This window comes from Wyeomyia smithii, unplaced genomic scaffold, assembly GCF_029784165.1.
Source record: "Wyeomyia smithii strain HCP4-BCI-WySm-NY-G18 unplaced genomic scaffold, ASM2978416v1 HiC_scaffold_258, whole genome shotgun sequence".
NCBI classification, from domain to species: domain Eukaryota; kingdom Metazoa; phylum Arthropoda; class Insecta; order Diptera; family Culicidae; genus Wyeomyia; species Wyeomyia smithii.
Window position 1 is genome coordinate 5,001 of NW_026599154.1, and position 5,626 is coordinate 10,626.

At 38.3% G+C, this 5,626-nt stretch overlaps 1 long non-coding RNA gene across 1 annotated transcript; it reads right to left on the reverse strand.

Moving 5' to 3' along the window:
• Nucleotides 1-899: 899 nt before the first annotated feature.
• Nucleotides 900-2,001, reverse strand: LOC129733745 (uncharacterized). The gene is made up of 2 exons (XR_008729688.1): nt 1,841-2,001; nt 900-1,772 (listed from the first exon to the last, which is right to left on the reverse strand). It is a non-coding gene; the product is annotated as an uncharacterized LOC129733745 (long non-coding RNA).
• Nucleotides 2,002-5,626: the final 3,625 nt, after the last annotated feature.

The following is a 5,626-nucleotide window of genomic DNA, read 5'->3' on the forward strand; positions in this document are numbered from 1 at the left end:
AGTGAAAATTGTTCGTTATTGATTATTTATAATATATTCAGTTATGCATTTAGTGTTCAATAATTCGAAAATATCTGAATCAGTCATTTTTGTGATTTTTAATGCGAATTATTGGTTTGTTATTGAAATACCAAGCTTTGCTATTCATATAGTCTCGGAAGAACAATATCTTTTTTTTTTTTTGTTATTTTACCTTGAGTGCCTGTAAATATATAGAGTGGCGACACTTTCAAAATTGAAATAAAAATTATCTGTCAGTGTCATTCAAATTGAGCAAACAATTAATAGGTGGGGGAAAAGAGAAAGGTATATCTGGTATAATATAATCTGGTATAATATCTGGTATAATATTTGGTTGTGATGTTATTATGATATTTTCTCCTTCTCGGGTAAAAGCCTTGTGTGAGTATTTTAGGAAATTAATAGCATGGACAATCTCACCGCACTGCACTGGTGCGTTCTATACAATTCTCTTCTATTCCTAGTTTCAAACGGGTACCAGTTCATACCGCTAGTTTAGCAATAGTGTCTCTTAGCTGGGATTAGAACGAATCATGTGCTAGTAGTCGAGCATCGCATCGTATGAAGGCCATTTGGGAGCCCTTGCTTACGTTTGAAATTAATAATTTTAACTGATTCGATTTAATTGGTGATCACGAAAATACGCATAAACTTTATTGCGGTGAAGGTCAATTTTCTAAGGTTGAATTAATTGGTATGCGTATGTGAATATATTCTGTTAGTTCACGGATATATGAGAAAAAACACCACACGCACCGTAGATATTTCTTTTTGTTTTTTTTCTCAGTATTTCAGATTTTTGTGTAATTTCCTTCGACGTAGGTGAATCTAACAATGGCAAGAAAGGACTTCCGTTCTGAGGAAAACATGAAGAACAGTTTAAAGAAAGACATTAACTATGGTTTATTACAATTCATACAACTTTGTTCGAACCGCGTAGTATTGTTTGGGTGGATTTCCTTACTTTAAAATGTCAGATCATGAACACTTCTCTTCAGTAGTGACAATAGTAACCGCATATATCCACATTAACCAACGATAACGCCCGGTGGTGCTATGAAAGGAGTTTCCACTATGACGGCTGGGTTGTAGTAGGTATTGTAGAATCCGCTGCTGTAGTACACCGGTGGAGGTAAAAATCCGCCGAATCGCCAACGCCATCCGAAAAGTGGTGCAGGAGCCGCTGAACAGTCAACCAACAGTAGCGTTATTAACACTGGTACAAATAACAATTTCATTTTTCTTTATTTTAATAATGCTTCCTTGCTTGCTGTTCTTCAACCGATGACAAACGGTTTCCTTTTTTTTTCTTCATCTATAAACGGTTTACTTTATCAGTTGGAATTTAACACTTCGCATTAGCAACGTTTACCCGATCTATGGATTATCTAACGCATGAAGTTTTGTCAGAATTGGTACTAATTGGTTTGAGCGTGTATTTGGTTGTGAATTTTAGTTGCACGAAAATGTTGTTATTTGTTGACACTGTAATATCTATATACAGATGAGACAGAGTAATCTTATTCTAGCTGTCCTTGTAAGTTGGCGTTTCAGTTGCAAATCTTCAAGATTTGAGTGCCAGTTCTCATTTAGTATACATCTAGGTGTTCGTAGTTAGAGGTGTTCAATTCGATCGATGACTTCAAAATTGGTCACTACTTTCATTAACAATGGTTTATAATTGTGATGCTCCATGCTTCAAATCGGTGGATAATCTCAGGTTCATCATTAAGTGTCGTTAGGAACTAAACCTGGGTTGCAATGGAAATTATTTAGAATTTATAAACAGTTAAACACATTTTTCACTGCGACGCTTTACCTATTAAGTAAGTTGATAATTGCACTGCATTGCGTCGTACCTGTGAAGTCCATTATAATCCAATAATTATGCCAGGACCGAATCCTCCATAGTAACCACCGTAATATGGCCTCGGGTAGAAGTAAGGTGAACCATATCCATATCCATAGCCAAAACCTCGTCCCCAACCACCACCCCATCCTCTACCACCCCAACCACCACCCCAGCCTCTACCACCCCAGCCTCCACCGCCCCAGCCCCTGCCACCCCAACCCGGGGATGGGGCAGCCATAGTCGGCACAAGTAAGACTGAGATTAGTAGAAATACCAATGCAAACACGAACTTCATATTTCACTATAATCGAATAATACTTTTTTATCCACTCGTTGTTACTGATGTACTGCAGAATATTTTCACTTGGATGCGCCTTAAATAAGATCATCCAGAACGTAGATAACAACAAGGTGATAAGTGATTACAAATGATATAGAACGTAAATGTTCTTTAGGAGAACTGCACACGTCGGAAAATATGCTAATGATTCGTTAGACTTCACACAGCCCGTGGGATTCCCAATCGGTGTCCAATCATCTTCAGCTACTGGATTTGTCATCATTGTTTTGTTTTCTTTTTGTGTCAATTGATGAAATTTGAGCCGGAGTGAAAAATATTTTTTTTTATTCTCGCTTATTTTCCGCATTTTTCTTCTTAAAATTGTCAATTTTCAGGGTCATCCTACTCTTCTCAACATCGCTAGAAAAAATATCTGAATATAGCATTTAGTAGAGCAACTCAAGAGCTTTAATTTCATGTATAAGCCAAGTGTGCCAAATGGGGTGAAACGGCCCTATAAGGTTTTTTTTTTCTAGAAACCGTCAAAAAAGCACAATATTTCCTGCTAGACTTAATGGGTTTTGCTGAAAATTTGGATTCTCACTCTTCCTTACCAGAACTAAAAAACGTTCCTTGAAGATATTTTTTCCCAAAATTTTTTAAAACGTTCCTTGAAGATATTTTTTCCCAAAACGCCATCAAAATTACAAAAACTGCGAAAGCTGGAATTAGACTCGATAATTTAACTTAAAATTTAGTTTATTACTCTACTCTGAATAAGAAGTTTAAGGGTAAGATGACAAAAGTACAAAAGTGACAAAAAAATTTTGAAAAACGGACGTGAAAATGTTTCTCGTCGGAATTTTTCATCGTTTTTTCAAGTTTTTATAAGTTATATATTTCCTATCTGGAAAAGGGATGTGTCTACATTTATTGAATGAAGGCCGCTGTTGTTTCGGTGTGAATTCCGAGTGTTTGATTCGAATCGCGATGAAGTGTTCCGAGGGTTGTCGTGTACGGTTGAGGATAGTGCAATAATGTCGACGTATTTTATTTAGCCTTCCCGTCGCGTAATCGTTATATTTTAAGTGCAAAGGGTGGAGTAAAAGTTAATACGAAATGTGGCGGTTTCGTATTATCGGTGAGAGTGACGTCAATGTTGAAATCCGTTAAAGATTCGTGCAATTTTGTGGCTAATTTGTGAGAACTGCATTTCTTTTTCGGTGGCGGAGCACGTTTCCCGCTAGCCCTTGCCTTGCCATAAGTGTGTGTGAGTAAGTGCAAGGTGAACAAGGAAAAGCGCGAGAAGTGCAAGTGCAGGATGACCGTTGCTCTTGCGTGCGGCACGTTCTCGCACTAGCATGATGATTCACAGAGGACGCGGGAATTCAAGGATAAGTATTAGTGTTGGTAACGTTTTGCCTGTGTTTTTTGTTTGATTTGCATGGCAAAAGGGAACCACTGTTTTTTTCTGCTTTTCACGACGCTGTTAGCTTCGTATCCTCTCCGGTATGGCATCGGCCTTGCAGTGCGTGCTGAGACTTGAGGGGTGCAGACTGTAGGATTGTCGTGAGTTTGTGATTTCTTTTGTTTTTGTGCAGTTTATATGAGGATGATATATATGTGTGAGGTATAGTTTTTTTTTCGCGTTCATCGAGCTGTCTCGTTATTTGTGTGCGCAGTGGACTGACGTCGGTAGGGATACTGTACATACCCTGCTTGCGTTGTCAGCCGTTTCTGAATCAATTGGGTTATTTATTTATTTATTTTTATTTTGGAAGATACATATCTGGTTGCATTGCTCTCAGTATATGGAGATTTGTTAAAGCGTGATTTCATGGAGTCGCTTTGTTTGCCAAAGTCTATACTCAATAGACAGAATTGCTCCAATAGGAGGGATGTTTTAAACCTTTGAACACGCTGGTTTTTACATGACGGAATGAGTAGCAGTACAACATAATTTGGAAATTTATCTTTCGCGCTCCGACTGGACGGTTACGAATATTTTGAGCAGTTTTATGCCCTTGTTTTATGATTTTTCTAGCTTTTGAGTAAATACTGAAACACATAGACAACTTTTAATTTAATTAAGTAGAAATCTTGTCGGTGAGCATGGCAAATAAATTTTGACTGCAATTGTTTTGGCATTTTGTTAAATCTAATTAGTACTCGGTCTTGTTAGATATGCATATTTGCATTTTTAAAAATTTTCTAGCTATGAATGCATGAAACTTTGCCAGTTTTTTCATACTCAGTAGGTATCTTCGCTTTATTATTCAAGAAGTAAGTGGTAATCAACGCTAAATACCGTGTCTCCGCGCGTATGCGTCGGTAAGAGAGAATAGAGCGATCGCGCATAACTTTCCGAAGTAAACGTGTTTTCGGCCCAGGTGAGCTTTGCTCAACTATGGATTTTCGGTGTGTTGTGACTTTCGATGTGTACCAAACCATTTATTCGCAGACCGTCCACCCGTAGGTTCTTTTCCAGCACGCAGTGATTCGGAATAGGTTCCGTTCGTTCGATAAATATCGTAAATAATTAATCGCGACAAAACATCGTAATTAATCGCCACCAAATATCGCAATTATTTGCAATTAATATCAGGATTATACGCGACTCGTCTGTCGAACGGCGATGGCCAAGCAAATAGGCCGTTTTTGAAGTTCTCTTGCTGACCGCTTGCAGTATGTGTTGAGGGCCTATATGTTTACTTTTTTCTCATTTTTGGGTAATGCATATCTGGTTGCTTCGTAACATTGTGTAGTCAGCTGAGATAAATCAATGAGAGATACGTTTCGGTAGTTGCATAATGACTTCATAAACAGATTTTCGAATATTTGAGTGTGTCTTGATTAGGTTGTAGGTCCGGTATCCTCACGTGCGCTTTATTTTTGCGGTGTTACATCATCAACCGGAATGAGTTCGGATCGCGTTATGATTTCCGTAAAAGATATAATGAACTCGTACGCGCGATAATAACAAATATCCCGGTATTAGAACTCAGCGCATCGTTTACCAAAACGAAATCTGCTGCAAACCTAACCCTTTTCTCCAACATCCCAGTGATTTCTCGTGGAAGTGCAGAGGTGTTCTCGGCTTCCAATAAAGCGAGTATCACGTCAACATATTCCTATACACACTCCTTATTTGACCTGCATTCGGATGCGGCCGGCGCTGGTATTGCCTAATATGAAGATTAAGGTCACCAGTTTTTACACATTGAGGATGAATGTTAATCCCAAGCATCATCCATTGGTTCTCTGTGTAATTACAGCTGATCTGGCAATAACGGAGTAGCAACCGCGGGCGGTCAATCATGCTCATGCTCATGCTCAAGATGACAAAAGTACAAAAGTGACAAATAAATTGACACGACGAAACAAATATTTTTGTTGGAAAATACTTGACGATTTTCGGGGTGCTATTTTCTTTACAGTAAAAGGCCCACAGCCCAAAGTTGGCATTTTATAAA